This window comes from Chiloscyllium punctatum, chromosome 6 (genome assembly GCF_047496795.1).
Source record: "Chiloscyllium punctatum isolate Juve2018m chromosome 6, sChiPun1.3, whole genome shotgun sequence".
NCBI lineage: Eukaryota > Metazoa > Chordata > Chondrichthyes > Orectolobiformes > Hemiscylliidae > Chiloscyllium > Chiloscyllium punctatum.
In genome coordinates, this window is record NC_092744.1 from 88,062,694 (window position 1) to 88,079,695 (window position 17,002).

The following is a 17,002-nucleotide window of genomic DNA, read 5'->3' on the forward strand; positions in this document are numbered from 1 at the left end:
CCAAATGCAGAGTAAAGGGTATTGGGAATATGCAATAAACTAGAATTGGAGATGTGTAGATTTTGGAGGGTTGTTAGTTTGAAACAATGACAACATGGGGCACAGAGAGATTTGAACACAAGGTCAAGAATTCCTAAAAACAGAAACTGCTGGAAAATCTCAGCAGGTCTGGCAGCATCTGTGGAGAGAAATCAGAGTTAATGTTTTGGGTCCGGTGATCCTTCTTCACAACTGATGGCAGCTAGGACGAAAATGGGGTGGGGAGGAGAGGAGAGAATTTTAAAATGTTAACATTGCTAGACCAGCTGTCTGAAAGAGAGCAGTAAACACAGAGAGGTGATGGCTGAGTGGAACTCAGTGCATGTTCAACAGCAGACTTTTGGACGAGTTTCCGCAGACAGGAAGGTAGGAGGTCTGCCAGTACCGCAGTATCTCGGGACACTCAATGGTAGTTTTCAGGGACTTGCTGTGGTAGGTCCAGCCAATTTTCTAGGCATTCAGCCGTCATACAGTTTTCCTTAAATTGATAATGGAAGCTATTCAGAAATAAAGACCAAGGCACATTGTGGAATATTTACTTTGGTTCTGGTTAGTCCAGCAGGAGCAGAGATGAAATAGTCTGACATAGTGATGGAATATATGCACCATTTTATGTCTAAAGATCATTTTGTAAGAATTTAGTGAGGCTATAAATATCCTTTCACTTCACTCCAATTTGATAGATTTTTTTATTTGTGGGAAAAGAAGTGTTTACAAGGATTGCAGTGGATTGAGTAGGTTATAACACTGCTGCAATCCAGTGACAAGTGCTTGACTTGTTCAGAACTGATTGATTCTTTTACCACTTATGTACAGGTGGATTATTGATCGCTGATACTGCAGAGTAGAATAAATTGTTCAGGGACCATTAGTGGGTGGTATGATGCTATATAGGATGCTGAATGCTTGTCTGCAACTTGTAATCAATTCAAACCAAAATTATGGCAGTTTACAATCTACAGAGCTCGTTTGACAAAGAGAAATATCCCATAATGCTTTGTAAAATCGGAATCAGAGAGAGGTACTTTAAGGTAGAAGAGAAACAAAACCTTGTCTGAAGGGTAATGGGTTACAAAGGAGGGTCTTATCACAGAGAAGGTGACGGAAGGAATGGTCAAGATTTTTTGAGACTAAACGAAAGGTAATATAGGTGAACAGACAGGTCATAGAGATTGTGGGGTGAGTACATTGTAGACTTGGAGAAAGTTACAGACAAAGTGAAGTGTATTGCTACGAACATGAATAGACAATATTGAGAATTTTAATTTGGAATCATTGTGGAATAGAGAACCTGTGTCGGTCAGTGAACACAGGTAGCCAACGTAGGTCAGTAAGCACAGAGGTAATGGACAGAGTTTCCCATGATTATCTTTTGACGAATTATGGCCCACCTTTGACAGTGTATCACAGGAGCATTAGTTGCCTTATGTCTGTTGGGAATACTTGCAGCGCCACCACCAAATTAGAAATGGCTTTTACAAGTTGGAACTTGAATTTGGAAAGAAATGGTAAAAATGCACTTTTGAAGCTGGTGAAAATAAGTAGTAGATGATTGGCCATTCAGTATGCTTGCAATGGCCAATCTCCTTCCATTTATTGACAGCCTCTGTGAAATTAGGTTTCTCCTGCACTGGCTTTTCTGAGACACATAATATAGAACTTAGGACATAGAATGTTGCAGCGCAGTACAGTCCCTTCGGCCCTCGATATTGCACCGACCTGAGAAATTAATCTGATGCCCATCTTACCTATACCTTTCCATTATTATCCATATGTATGTCCAAATCCCATTTGAATGCTCTTAACGTCAGTGAGTCTACCACTGTTGCATGATACCTGGAATGAATGGTTGTCATCAGAATTGGTGGGACAGACAAGATTTTTTAACATTAGCTTTAGAGTGAGGGGTAACTTGACTAAAGTGTATAAGATCCTTAAAGGTCTTGACAAGGTGGACATGGAAAGGATGCTTCCTGTTGTGGACAGTCCCAAATGGGCTGGGGGTGGGGAAGTGTTTGAAAATTAGGGGTCGCCCTTTTAGCACTGAGATAAAGAGATTTTTTTTCTCTCAGAGAATTCAGTGAGTTTAGAACTCTGTCCCACAAAGCACTGAGGATGGCTATCATTGAATACTTTTAAGTGAAGGTAGATTGGTCCTTGTGAGCTGGGAATCAAAGATTATGAGGAAATTGGTGAGAAAGTGGACTTTGAAACACAAACAGATCAGCTACAATCTTATTGAATGGCAGAACAGGTTCAAGAGGTAGAATCAGGATCATCCAGAACTGAAGAGGTCCTTCGACCCATCAAGTCAACACCAACAAAAATTATTCTAAATCTACAGTTTACAGACTGTGCGACATTTCTATGCTCATCCATGTACCTTTTAAAGGCTGTGAAGTTTCCTGTCTCAATTATCCTCCCAGACTGTGCATTCCAGACACCCACCACCCTCTGAGCGAAAACAAAAGAATCCTCAAATGTGCCCTTGAACTAAGGAGGACATCTGCTTTCTATCCACACTGTCTATCCAGGACCCTCGTAATCTTATATACCTCAATCAGGTTCATCCTTCTTCCTCTCTGTTCCAAATAAAACAACTTAAGAGAACATTTCTGGGACACCCGCACCAACCAACCCCGCTGCCCCCAACCGAACACTTCAACTTCCCCTCCCACTCCACCAAGGGCCTCCTCCAATGCCACCCCCTTACCACTCAACACCTGGAGGAAGAATGCCTCATCTTCCACCTCGGGACCCTCCAACCCCATGTTTTCAACGTGGATTTCACCAGTTTCCTCATTTCCCCTCCCCCACCTTATCCCAGTTCCAACCTTCCAGCTGAGCACTGTTCTCATGACCTTTCCCATCTGTCAATCTTCCTTCCCACCTACCCGCTCCACCCTCCCCTCCGACCTATCACCTTTACCCCCACCTCCATCTACCTATTGCATTCTCAGCTACCTTTCCCCCAGCCCTACCCCACTCCCATTTATCCCTCCACCCCCAGGCTCTTAGCCTCATTCCTGATGAAGGATGTTTGCCTGATAAGTTGATTTTCCTGCTCCTTGGATGCTGCCTGACCTGCTGTGCTCTTTCAGCACCACACTCTTGACTCTTATCCAGCCTCTCTTCATCGCTGAACTGTACTATCCCAGGCAACATCCTGGTGAATCTCTTCTGTACCCCCTCCAGCACAATCACATCCTCCCTATAATGTGGTGACCAGGATTGCATAGTACTCCGGCTGTGGTCTAACCAAAGTCTGTACAGCTCCAATATGACCTCCCCACCCTTATAATCAATGCCATGACTGATAAAGGGAAGTGTGCCATATGCCTTCTTAATGACCTATTAACCTGTCTTGTTACCTTCGGGGATCTGTGAACAAACACCGCAAGGTCCTTCTGTTCCTCACAACTTCTTAATGTCCTGTCAATCACTGAGTCCTCCCTTCTCCTATTACTTCTTTCAAAGTACACCACCTCATACTTATCACAGTGGTGGATGGCACGGTGGCACAGTGGTTAGCACTGTTGCCTCACTGCGACAGAGATTCAATTCCCACCTCAGGCAACTGTCTGTGTGGAGTATGCACATTCTCCCCGTGTCTGCATGAGATTTCCTCCGGGTGCTCCGGTTTCCTCCCACAGTCCAAAAATGTGCAGGTTAGGTGAATTGGCCATGCTAAATTGCCCGTAGTGTTAGGTGTAGGGGGAATGGGTCTGGGTGGGTTGCTCTTCGGAGGGTTGGTGTGGACTTGTTGGGCCGAAGGGCCCGTTTCCATACTGTAAGTAATCTCATCTAATCTTAAATTCCAACTGCTACTTGTCTGCCCATCTGACCAATCCGTCTCTATCCTCCTGTCACCTAAGTCCTTCTTCTTCACGGTCAACCATCAGCCAAATATCCTGCCATCCACAAATTCATCTCCCCCACATTTTCATCGGCATTGTTTCCATATCGTCTCCTCCTATTTCATTTGTTCACATGTACACAGAAAGGAGGGTGAACACCAAAATAGCCCTATTGTCCTGAAGCTATGACTCGCAAACAGAGAGAAGATTTCCATAGTGTGACTACTTGAGATGTACGTTTCTCTTTCTCAGTCTGGATTTACATATACACTGCATAGGAAGAGGACAGAGTAAGGAAGAATACATTTTTGACTTGATTTGCAGACTTCCAAGTGTACCGGATTTATTTTCACAGCTAGATGTTAGTTCATTAGGTTAAGGTTTGGCCTGAATAAAGTATGATACTATAGGCAGTTGGTTTGAAGAGCAGCATGAAGGCTTGCATTTGCTGTACCACAACTGATTGTTTCAAATCTAACAGTAAGAAAGCTCCCCTATGACAAAGACACAGCTAGGAACAGATCTTCAGAGAGCAGCCAACTCTAGGAAATATGTGTGTGCATCTGGCAACAGCAAATCTGTGTTGGCACAGAAGAGTATGTCCTTTGACCTCCAGCAATCCATAGCAAAGGCTGATGGAGTGGGAGTCAGCAATTCTTCAGTTGACGCACGAATGACTTGACATTGTCTAACAGAATCTCAAATACTGGCAGTCCTGAATGTCAAACCAAGATCAGCAGAACCATCGCTCGACTTGTTGGGTTGATGCATATTAAAGACATCATACAACATCAGTGCTACATAAGAAGTTAGGAAGGAGGAATAGCCACTTCACTTTTATTATTCCATGGAGAGGAAATTGATTCTTTTTAAGATGAAACGAACTTGCATCTCATTCTCAAACCAATTATTTAAACCTTTTTTCAGAGCCAGCTACTGACCGTGGAGTAAAATGTCATTCTTGAGCTGCAAAGCAAATCATTTTGAGATTGTTTAATCTCACAACCCCTTATCACTTACTGCCATTGAGGTTGGATTGGGGGTGAATCAGTAATGAATTTTAACAACATGTATACATTGCGTTGGTTAGGGTGAATACTTCTTAGCTCTCTTCGAAATGATTTGATAACTGTAGCACTGGAGCTCAGAACTCCACAGTCAGTAGCTGGCTCTGAAAAAAGGTTTAAATAATTGGTTTGAGAATGAGATGCAAGTTCGTTTCATCTTAAAAAGAATCAATTTCCTCTCCATGGAATAATAAAAGCGAAGTGGCTATTCCTCCTTCCTAACTTCTTATGCAGCACTGATGTTGTATGATGTCTTTAATATGCATCAACCCAACAACTCGAGCGATGGTTCTGCTGATCTTGGTTTGACATTCAGGACTGCCTAACTTCACTTCCTGCTGCATATTCAAGAATTGGAAATGGCAGCAACACAGTTAAATGTAATTGTTACTGTTAGGGCTAATTCCAAATGTGCTCATTCGACTTCATAGCAAAGCAGCCTTTGCACAATCATACCTGCACCTCCTGGGACATAAATGTGATATAGGCTGCAAATGAGAAAGCTGCGCTGTAATTCAGAAATTACCCTTAGCCTGAATATTTACATACAGTTCAGAAAACTGTAAACATTTTGCCATTGAAGTTGAGACAAGTTATAAAATGTACTTTCACAGTGTAAAATTGCCCAGAGGTAATGGGACAACATCAAGTAATCAGCAGCACTGCAAAATTTGATGCAGGGCCCAATTATACCAAGGGTGAATTAGGCCATTTACAGTTGAAGTGTTTTGTGAGTGAGCTTGACGGCATCCACACCACTGTGACTCAGAGCAACATTTTGCTTTGCAAGAGTTTCAGGACCTTGAAGCAACTTTACAATGATGTCTGTATATTATTAAGCATTAATAGCATCAGTAAACAGCTCTCCCACACCTCATTTTAACCTACTAACTCTCTATATTTCCGGGGTCGGGCTCGGGCTAGGGCTCGGGGTCGGGGTCGGGATCGGGGTGGGGGGGGCAGCACGGTGTCTCAGTGATTAGCACTGCTGTCTCACAGCGCCAGGGACCCGGGTTCGATTTCCGCCTTGGATAGACTGTGTCTGTGTAGTTTCCTCCGGGTGTTCCAGTTTCCTCCCACAATCCAAAGGTGTGCAGGTTAGGTGAATTGGCCTTGCTAAATTGCCCATAGTGATAGGTGCATTAGTCAGAAGTAAATATAGGGGAATGAGTGTCAGTGGGTCACTCGTCCGAGGGTCGGTCTGGACTGGTTGGGCCAAAGGGCCTGTTTCCACACTGCAGAGAATCTAATCTAATCTAATCTCTCAGTGGGGACAATGCACTGCATCTCCTGCTCATGCACCACCATTAAATGTTGTTCCATGCACTTCCATCTGAATTAATCGCTCCCTTTGTCTCATAGCAGCAAGCAAATTGGCCCACTGCTAGGATTGATCATTCCACAGCACCCTGACTGACTTATCTGTAATCCCTGGACTGCTTGCAATTGACCTGCAGAGCTGCCTATGGTCCAAAACTGACCATAACCAACCCACTGTGGTATAATTGGCTGCTTGACTGTGACACGACCCACTGACTGACTCTAGTTCCTTTTCAACCCACTTAGACTGCTCCTCTATGATGTCCACACTTGCCATGTGTTTGAAGTACATGTAGTTATCTTACCATGTGAACTGTTGGTGTTAATGTAGCATTGTGCCACACTGTGACAATGTCCACCCCCTTCAGCTTGTTCAGTGTTCCCCACCTTCACAAGCTGTCTGCTTCTTCCTCAATGTTAAAAAGCAATGTGAGCCACAGACTTGACCGGTTGTTACTGAACTGTAAAGACTCTTGTGTGTTAACAAAACAATGACACACACACACACACTGGAAGTGAGTGTGTACTAAGAAAGTGATACATAGACTGGCAGCCTTCAAAAAAGTAGGAAAGTGAGAGTGAAGAAAACAAGCTAAGAGCTGTAAAATGCATCCTGTGCAGATGCGCCAGTACCATGTGTGTCTCCGCACTTCAAGTAACTGGCAGAAACTCGCAATTCATGGTGCGCCTGAGCTCCAAAGTGAAGTGATAAAGGACTGGAGTGATGTCTGAGTCAGTCCAAGAGCAGGCAGGATGGTTTGGCATGAGGCTTGTGGCTTGCTGATAGTGACGTGAAGATCAAGAGGATGGTGGCCATGGAAGATGCAGGGATTTTGTTTTGAAGAAGTTACTGCATAATGGTGGGACAAACATTCACAGAGCTTTATCATGAAGTCTCTGCTCTGTTTATATCTATACCAGCTAGGTCCTTTACGATAGAGGAGAGAATTCAGAGTGGCATATGGATCAGTTATAATTGGTAAATTATAAGAATTATCATAAGTTTATAAGAATTGATTGCCATGTTTCCAACATTAAAACTGTGACCATATTTCAAAGTGTGCTGAGCACTTTAGGATGACCTAATATCATGAAATAAGCTATATGAATACAAGTCTTCCCTTTTAATGTCATATTCCCAGCTGGACATAACCAGAGCATGATTAGCTCAATATGATTTAGCACAATCTATATAGCAACATAACCCAATATCAGTTTCATTACATAATCTAAAAATACTAAATTGTAGGTTTCTAGGTGATGTCTGACTCACAAAAAAATTATAACTTCTTAAACAGAACAAAAAAGAGTACAGTGCAGTACAGGCCCTTTAGCCCTCAATGTTGTGCTGGCCTTTTATCCTACTCTAAGATCAAACTAACCTACATTCCCTTCATCTTACTATCATCCATGTGTCTATCCAAGAGTTGCTTAAATGCCCCTGATGTATCAGACTTTACTACCACTGCTGGCAGTGTAAACCACACATCCACCACTCTCTGTGTAAAGAACCTATCTCTCACATCTCCCCTAAACCTTCCCCAAAACACTTTAAAGTTATGTCCCCTCGTGATAGACATTTCTGCCCTGGGAAAAAGGCTATTTACTCTATCTTTGCCTCTCATCATCTTGTACAACTCTATCCTCTCATCCTTACTCACTCCAATGAGAAAAGCCCCAGCTCCCTCAAACTTTCTTCATAAGACATGTCCTCCAGCCCAGGCAGCATCTTGGTAGATCTCCTCTGCACCCTCTCCAAAGCATCCTTCCTATAATGAGAAAATATGGTTTTGTATATTTCCTGAGACAGTGTCTGCTTAAGATTTTTGAAGACTGTGTAATGTGTGCTGTATGAAGAGATTATTAAATAAAAACACTGAGGCCATGAGTATTTAAAATTGTATCTTTCACCGGGATTCTTTTCTTTGTTTGCGGTTCACAATAGATCTCAGATAATTCAACTGAACTGTTTATATAAATGTTGTAATGTCGCTGGACAGCTGGATAGGATGCAGCAGTGTCAGGATATCCTTAAACCAACATTCAGGGAAGGGTTTTTCATGGTGATGAGCTCCTCTTTACAAACTCAAATGTTTTCTTCATGTTTTGCTGAAGCTAATGAATTACTCCCTGGTAAATGTTCTTTTCAGAAAACCTAGAGTAGGGGTCAAGCTAGCATGAAGATCAAGAAGAGTAATGATAAGGATGATTATGAAACTTGGATTTTTAGGATACAACACCGCAAGATGTGAATGTACAACACTTAGTGTGAAACAGACATGGCAGATTGCAAAGAAATATTCATGAAACCATTAGATTTAATATGCAAATCAGATAATCAGTTCACCAGTTAGACACTATTAATTCTTAATTTAAACACCAGAGCAAGGTAGGGAGGGAGAAGGCGTGTTTTTTTTTTAGCTGGAATTCCAGACTGCAATACTTATGAAACAGTTAAATAGCTTCCAAGTGGGAGATAGGCATAGAATGAAAGCATTTGCTGAAAAATCCTTTCCCATTAGCCTCAGAAAGAAATGTTTGGCAACTAAAGAACTTTGTTAATATCTCACACTTAGAGCCTTTACAGAGCTGTACCAGTGTGACAGTCAAGAAAAACAGTGGCTACAATGCAAGCGGAACCTGCTGGAGAGAGGGAATGTGAAAACTAGCCAAACAGAGGAAAGAATTAAATGAGTTGAAAGAAGACAAAGGGAGGAGGGAACACACACACACACACACACACACACACACACACACCATCCCCTCCCCCTCCCCACCCAAAAAAAAGGAGAAATGAAGCAACAATAAACATCTTTTTTAAACATAATTACTTGATCATTAGCTGAGAGCATTGGAAACTTGGCAAAACTAAATGTGAATCTGTGCTTTTAACCCCCTTGGGAAACAAATTTCCATTACCGTGCCCAGAACGAGTTTGCGTCATTTCATGACCTGGCCTGCTCCAAACAATTGACTATAATGGATTAGAAATCCCTGATGTCCATGTTCACCATTGGAGGTCTGATAGAACTGGACAAAATTCCTCCAGTCCTATACCTTTCAGTCAAATCATGGCCAAGAATGTGAGGATCACCCCCTCACACATTTTGGATATTCAAAACAATAGAATAGAGTCACACAGTACAGTATGGAAACAGATTCTTCAGTCCAACTTGTCCATGCAGATCCTAAATTAATCCAGTTCCACTTGCCAGCATTTGGCAAATATCCATCTATTCATGTACCCATCCTTTTAAATGCTACAATTGTACCAGCCTCCATCACTTTCTCTGGTAGCTCATTCCATACACACACCACCCTCTGCATGAAAAAGTTTTCCCTTAGGTGTCTTTTAAATCTTTTACCTCTCACCTAAAGTCTATGCCCTCTAGTTTTGGGCTCTGCTCCCATGGGGAAAATAAATAGGCTATTCATCCTATTTATGCCCCTCACGTTTTTATAAACTGCTAAAAGGTCACCCCTCAGCCTCTGATGCTCCAGCATAATTGCAATTTATATTTAAAATGCTATGTAAACACAATTAATTGGTCCTGGATGCCACATAGAATCACACAGTACATACAGAAGAGGCTTTCTGTCCCATCCACTTACAAATCTACACTAATCCCACTTCTAGTAATGGTTGGATGTTTGGAAAGCATTATTGAAGGAGCCTTGGTAAATTTGCTGCAGTGCAGATAGTATTAACTGCTGCTTCCATGCATTGTTGGTCAAGGGAGTGAGTGATAAGTTGTGGTGCATGGGATGTTGACCAAGTGAGTTGTTTTGTCCTGGATGGTGTTGAGCTTCTTGAAGGTTGATGCAGCTGCACCCATCCAGGTGAGTCAAGTGCATTTTGATACTGTCCTGACTTGTGTGTTGTAGATGATGGGAAGTCTTTGGGGAGTTAGAAAATGAGAAGCTGGCCATAGATGTTTGAGTAATTCAATGATAATGATAATGCTGTTGATGTCAAGAGGTGTTAGTTAGGATCCCCTTTTATAAATCTGATGACATTTGTGCAGCATTAGTATTACTGCTTAAAGATGAGGTGAGTGGGGATAACAAATGGGTAACACAGTCAGGGCATGACAATTCCCTACATTGTATGAGATGCTGCTCATGAAGTTTGCTACCACCATCCTCTTTAAGAAATGAAACCTTCCAGATTCATATACAACAGTATACTGATGGGGGAAATGTATTATAGTCAGGGATGAACTGTTGTAATTCACAGTCGAGGGGCAACTGTCATTGTGTTACAGACATGGGATATCAGTCGATTGTGAAGAACCTAAGATATTTTCCCTCTTCAGAATGATACTAGAGGCTTGGTCAAGGTCGAAGAGATCTGACACAGTGTAACGTAATCCAGCCAGATTTGGGTTGAGATGTATAAACTGGTTCTCTACCAACTGGTCAAGTCTGCATCTGTTGATTTTACAGGATTGAAAATTGAAACCCTGATGGGTTAAACAAGCGATGAAGGCAGTGAAGACTGGAGGAAATGGCTTTAAAATGGAGTTGAGTGACAAAATATGTGGCTACACAGTGACTGTGATAAATGACAATTGTAAGGTGAGACAACTGGAAGTTTAAAGTGGCATGCACATATAAAATGTGAATATGAGTTCATAAAGCCACCACAGCATTTTAAAAAAAGGAATTCAGTTAAAAATATGAAATCAGTAAGGGTGACCATGATATTGGATGACTGCAAAAACTAACTGCTTCACCACCTTCCTCAAGGGAACACTGTTCAAATTACAATCTTGATGTGACTCCAAGCCCACATCAACTTGGCACATTATTAATTAGCCTCAAAAAGCACAACACTCACCTTTCAGGGATTCTAAGACTGGTTAATAAATGATGACCTACATTCTGTGAATGACCATTTTAAAAATGGGAAAAGATCAAGTGATTCACTCGAGGACAGAAAAAAAAGAGCTATTTGCTTTCCCTGGTTACCCTTACCTGAGTGATCAAACTAGGTTTCTAATGCATCAGCCCAGATAGGATTCAAACCCAGAAGAGGACAGCAGCTTTAGTGTGAACCCTCGGTGCAAACTACCCATGTCTCCACATCGTTAGTGCTAGAAAGCATAAACAGCTTCTGGCTCTCCCCCTGCTTTTTAATACTGTAGGATGTCATTATTGGGATAATAGCACAATTAGACAGTGCCTCCATTAACGCAAGAGATCACTAAAAGCCCTCAACCTCCCCTGGGCTCTTGATGAATGTTACTTGAAACATTTTCTTCGTGTATGCTTTTGTGAACATTTCAATTCAGAGCTGATAGACCCTGTTCAGGCCTGCTGATTTATTGAAGTGACTTGAACTGTAATTAATTGGAATTTAGATTTTGGCTTTCCACCTCAAAAGCCTCTATTTTATCTGTTCCTTATAAATGCACCTCCGGTATTGAGGAGGAAGTAATGAAGATGTAAATGCAGAGTAATATTGGGCAAAGTGCGCAATTGGCACTCCACTCAGCCCCACCAATTACCTCCCGGGTCAGTCTGTTTGTAATGCACCACCCTCTCCCTTACTCCAGCAAAACTCACAACATTATATTCAGAGAAACTCAGGAGGAAAACATCACTGTATCACAGACAGAGGAACCATCTTTGCAGTACACTGATGGAGGAAAATGTATTATAGTCAGGAATGAACTATTGTAATTCACAGTCGGAGGGCAACTGTCATTGTGATACAGACATGGCATATCAGTCATGGCATTACAGTCTGAAGGAATTGTTACTGGATAACATTCAGGTGGGAACCATCAATGTACAGTATTAGAGTCAAGAGAGTATCATCATCGGGTGGCACAGTGGTTAGCACTGCTGCTTCACAGCGCCGGAGACCTGGGTTCAATTCCCACCTCAGGCAACTATCTGTGTGGAGTTTGCACATTCTCCCCGTGTCTGTGTGGGTTTCATCCAGGTGCTCCAGTTTCCACCCACAATCCAAAGATGTGCAGGTTAGGTGAATTGGCCATGCTAAATTACCAGTAGTGTTAGGTGAAGGGGTAAATGTAGGAGAATGGGTCTGGGTGGGTTGCTCTCCAGAGGGTCGGTATGGACTTGTTGGGCTGAAGGGCCTGTTTCCACACTGTAAGTAATCTAATCATTATATTCGAGTCATGGGGAAACTGTCACGACATTAGTGTAAGGGCACTATTATTGTATTACAATCAGCGAACCATATTACAGGTGGGGGAAGTGGTGTTACATTACAGTCAGAAGAGTGATTGCCGCTGTATTGTAGTCAGAAGGAACAGTCATTGTATCAGAGTAATAGGGGACAGGTATTTATGTTCAGTCAGGGGATCAACACTGTATTCCAACTGTGTCACAGGACACAGGTTCCCCATGAGATATGCTTCAGAAGATCAAATAGCACACATGGAAGGCAGGTTCACTTCATACATAAGATTGTGCGAGAGGGAAATCAATTTGTCCCTAATTAACCTTAAGTTGAACATCAAACCTGCCTCTAATTAATCGCATCATTTCACCTCTCACAACAAAATCCGAGTGGCCGTAGAGGGTTATGCCAATTAGCTACAATGCTGCTTTATTGGTATGTGCCTCAGGGCATGTTGAGCAATGTCACAGGTCATTCACAAATGTTATATATTAACAGAGCAAGCAACCTCAGGATTTCAGAGGTACTATGCCAGCCAGAGGTGCAGGAAGTCGAACATGACATGACCAATTGAATTCAATGCGGCTCAGCCTAATACTTTGTGGTAGATAACTTTACATTAGCAAGACACCAAAAATTTAAAACTGGGGCCTTGAAAAGTGGGCTGACACAAAGCTATGAAAATGGGAATTATGTTTCAGGGAAGTCGAACTCAGTGTAGAAGACCAAGGAATTGAAAATCATAGAGATAAAATCAACACTGAATGTTTTGATGAGAGAATAGCATAGCTTCATTTACCACCATGTGAGAAATGCGATTTTAGCAGGGAAATTCAGAGTCAAATTTGGGTCTGAGGTCTATTGACATCTACTGAGTCTTTGACACATTCAGAACCCTAACCCTGTCTCCTTGTCCTGTTGAGAAAAAGCTCAAAGTCCTCTCAAGTGTTGCATTAGGGCTTCAGGACCCCACTGCAACCTGGTAAAGATGTCACAGGGTTGGACATCACTTGTATAAACAGGATGGTGTGGGCAGAGTTAGAACATGCTGCACCAGACCAGATTACAATACAATGAACACATGGAGAAGATAGGTTAGCCCTTATCTAGTCTGACTGTAGGACAGAGCCTGGTACAGAGGAACTTCGCTTATCCAGCATTCAATTATACAAATTTCGGATTATCCGGAAAAATCACAAGGTCCCGATGTTTGGCTAAACTGTGTTATCTGGCATTCAATTATCCGAACAAAATACTCACCACCCACGTCGTTCGGATAATCGAAGTTCCTCTGTATACCTGTAATTAATGTTTAGCAGAATTTGGAGTTAACGTATTCCTTTGAATACATGTACAGTGTTCCTTTGAAGTGTAACCTGAACACAAGTCATTGACTTTGCTTTCTCCTCCCAATCTATCTTGAAGCAAACTTATACTCATGTACAAAGAGAGACTGGATCAATTAGGACCATATTCACTGGAGTTTTCAACAATAAGGGGGATTTCATAGAAACCTGTCAACATTCTAATTCTACTCAACAGGGTAAATGCAGGAAGGTTTTTATTTATTCATTTGTGGGACTTGGGCATTGCTGGCTGGCCAGCATTGATAGCCCATCCCTATGTGCCCCTTGAGAAGGTGGTGGTAAGCTGCCTTCTTAAATCGCTGCAGGCCACTTGCTGTGGGTTGAGCCACAATGCCGGTAGGGAGGGATTTTGACCCAATGAATGTGAAGGAACGGGTGGATATATTTCCAAGTCAGGGTGGTGAGTGGCTTGAAGGTGAATTTGCAAGTGGTGGTGTTCCCAAGTACCTGCAAGTGGTCGTGGGTTTGGAAGGTACTGTGTAAGGATCTATGGTGAATTTCCTGATGACCAGAGAGTCCGTAACAAAGGGTCACAATCTAAGGATATAGGGTAGGCCAGTTAGAACTGAGATGAGGAGAAATTTCTTCATCCAGAGAATGGTGAGCTTGTGAAATTCATGCCACACGATGCTGTTGAGGCCCCAAATTCATAGAATTATAGAATCCCTACATTGTGGAAACCCTACATCCCTACATTTGGCCCAACAACACCACACTAACCCCCATTATTGGGATAATAGCACAGTTAGACAGTGCCTCCATTAACGCAAGAGATCACTAAAAGCCCTCAGAGTATCAGACCCATCCCCCTAACTAATTATTCTATATTTCCTCTGACTAATGCACCTAACCAACACATCCTTGAACACAATGGGCAATTTAGCATGGCAATTCACCTAACCTGTGGGACTGTGGAAGGAAACTGGAGAACCCAAAGGAAAGCCACGCAGACGCGGGGAGAATGTGCAAACTCCACACAGACAGTCGCCCGAGGCTGGAATTGAACCTGGGACCCTGGCAGTGTGAGTCAGCAGTACTAACCTCTGAGCCACCAGGCTACCCTTAATTATTAAATGCTTTCAAGAAGGAGTTAGATATAATTCTTGGGGCTAGAAGGATCCAAGTGTACGAGATGAAAGTGGGAACAGGGTACTGAAATGGATGACTGAATGGCAGGGCACACTCAAAAGGGCCAAATGGCTGACTCATGCTCCTAATTTCTACGTTTCTAATGTGATATCTACATGATAAAAGTTCCACCACACCCACATCCTGATTGCGAAGGACCATGGCCTCCTTAACCATGGTCTTGTTGCTTCAGTGGTAAGCCTGTCACAGCAGGAACTGACTGCTCCTTTTATTTCTTAAGAGTTGTAGCAGAATCAGAACTTGCTGTGAAACCATCGTCAACATGAGACATGTTTAAAAGAGGGGTATTTGTCTCCTACACGATTATCTTGTCCTTTCTTGTAACTTTCCAAATCCTCTCGAGTTTGAACCCTTCCCCCCTCCTTAATTTATGGTACAATGTTCTCACTCCCATTTTTCGCAGTACTGGTGCCCATGCCCCATATATTGAGAATGCTTTCTTTCCCACGAACCTTTGTGCAAAGCATTCAACTTTCCTGAGCTTATTTATGCCTTACGAATTTGTTCACAGCTCAGGTAGTCATCCAGAGATATTATCTTCCTGGTTCTGGTTTTTGAACTTAGCCCCTGTATGTTAATACTTCATCCTCAGGACCTTCCCCTTCATCTTACCTCTGCCTACTCAGACCATGGAGGAGGAGGAGAAAGTGAGGACTGCAGATGCTGGAGATCAGAGCCGAAAGTGTGGCGCTGGAAAAGCACAGCCAGTTAATCAGCATCCGAGGAGCAGGAGAGTCGATGTTTCAGGCATAAGCCCTTCATCTCCTCGGATGCTGCCTGACCTGCTGTGCTTTTCCAACACTACACTCCCGCCTAATTGGACTATGACAACCAAGCTCTTCCCCTCCCACTTTGATTTCCTCTCCATCCCAGAGGAGAAGTCCTCGATCCTGGCACCTGGCAGACAGTACTGCCTTCAAGCTTCATGCTCTTGGCTACACAGGATAGTATCTGTTCCTCAGTACTTTCTTTTTAACTCTCCCTCACTGCGACTGCTCCCTGAATCCCCGCAATGGTCATTTTTCTCAGTCTCCCTGAAGTCCCTGTTCTTGTCTGACAAAAGTTGCAAAAATCCTAAACTTGTTGGGAATTGCAAGAACTGAGGCTCCTTCAGGGCTCCATGTTGGACCCCTATTCCTGTCTCACTTGCTGTCACACCCCCCTGACCCTGACTAGGGACCAAATCTGACATGCCTAACATATGGGGTCACTGTAACCTTCCTCTCCCTGTTGCATTAATGGGCTGAAGTTTGGACTTCAGCTAATCAACTCTGATCTGAATGAAAGCCCTCAAGCTACAAACACTGACAACAGATATGGCTGCCATGGATCAAATGGGTATCCACCAATGCCTACATGTTACAGCTGCATCACCTCCCCTGCCATGTTTGTTTAATTTAATTAACTGAGAACCCAGTTTGCAAATATTTTCCATGAACTTCCATACTTACGTAATGAGGTTTAATTCGTTAGTTTGTCAAGTTAATAAACCATTTGTATCTCGAGATATTTATCCCCAGTGCCAATTTAAATTGCTCATCCTGTTAATGCCTCTGGGCTTAAGGTCTCAGGTCTTGCTGCTTCTGGTTATGTCTCTGAGATAATTCTCCCCCAACCTTTTGCAAAAAGACCATGCAGCATCTCCTTCCTCATTGCATCCAATTCTTTCACTTAGCAAGTTCCCAAGTACTGAGCCTCACTGCACATAGACAAAACTGCATTTTCTTGCTTTATAAGTTGACTAAGCTTCCTGTATTTATACATTCTGATCTTGCAAGGACCTGACTCAGGTATTGCTCGTGAGGGAAACAACTCTTACTGAGCTATCTAATTAAAGAACTCCTTGTTGTACAACCCCAAATATGAGCAACCAAAATCTATTGATCCAAGTGTTAACATTTTCAAATGGCCTTCAACCTCAACAGCTTCTCGCAAATGGAGAAAGCTTGGAATTTCCGATTTCCACTGTCCTTTCTGTTCCCTGACATTCTGTCTCCATCCAACTGAGCTCTAATATTGAGGCTGTGCCTCCTTCTTCACATCAGAAAT

At 42.6% G+C, this 17,002-nt stretch overlaps 1 protein-coding gene across 3 annotated transcripts in view; it reads right to left on the reverse strand.

Moving 5' to 3' along the window:
- The window catches only part of ephb1 (EPH receptor B1), a 511,139-nt gene that overhangs the window by 420,679 nt on the left and 73,458 nt on the right, over positions 1-17,002 (reverse strand). The gene's annotated exons all lie outside the window — the stretch shown is intronic.